The sequence below is a fragment of the Aplysia californica genome, unplaced genomic scaffold (assembly GCF_000002075.1).
Source record: "Aplysia californica isolate F4 #8 unplaced genomic scaffold, AplCal3.0 scaffold00140, whole genome shotgun sequence".
Lineage (NCBI taxonomy): Eukaryota > Metazoa > Mollusca > Gastropoda > Aplysiida > Aplysiidae > Aplysia > Aplysia californica.
The window spans coordinates 1,288,272-1,289,349 of NW_004797410.1; positions in this window are offsets into that span (position 1 = coordinate 1,288,272).

Consider the following 1,078-nt stretch of genomic DNA (forward strand, 5'->3'; position numbering starts at 1 on the left):
GGGGGGCAGACAGAGCGACATAATATAAAATAAACATTTGCACATTCATGTTCAATCGCGAAACGCACGCACAACATTACTTTCATAGACTTACAACAGGCCCCCACGTTTGGAGACGCATGAGGCAGCCACAGGAGATGACCAGGAAGTTTTTGTCTGCAGAAAAGGCGAAGACATCACTCCATTTCTTGTCTCCCAATTTCAGGTCTTTCTCTATAGTCTGTTTGCAGGGTGTGTGTGTGTGTGTTTTTAGGGGGTGTTTTTAGTTGTTTTTTGTTTGTTGGTTTTTTTTGGGTAATGTTTTACGACGTTTGCAAATACATAAATGTTATTTGAGCGCCCGGGACACTTAAAGCATTTTCAGTTTTGTGGGAATAAATTTTGAATTTTGCCAGGGTGGCGGCCTGAACAGCAAGGTTTCCAGTTCAAAACTCTTGCTTTTACTTAAATATTCCAGTGGAAGAAGAGGAAGAGTGTGAATTCTTTAAAATTGGAGTTGAATAGTTGATTTTATTGCATTTCTAACAACTGATTGAAGGGTCATAATTTTCAGACCAATAGTTCTTGCTGTGGTCACTATAGCTTGCTCACTTTCGTCTGTCCACGTTAAAAAGAAAACAAAATAGAATTCTAGCTCAATTTATGCCTGTGCCCTCGAAACTTAACATGGCACTTCTGGAAGCCAGCAACTAGCAATCAAGCAAAAGTTCTTTTTTTCCCCAAAACTCTTGATCCCGTATTTTAGAAAAAGGGTTTCTGTTAGGACCCTGTATAAAAAACCCCGCTTTTTTTGTATATACACAGGATCGACCATTCAAATAAATGATTTACTATAACCTAGCTTACAAATTGCTCATTTTGAGAGAGCGACACCAACCTGTCCCCACATTTCAGTAAGCTTGTAATCCAACGATTGTCCAGACGTCTCAGTGTGAGATGTTGGACTGTGTGTCTTAGGGGCATGGTAAGATAAGACAAGATAAGATAAGATAAGATAAGATAAGATAAGATAAGACAAGACAAGATAAGATAAGATAAGATAAGATAAGATAAGATAAGATAAGATAAGATAAGATAA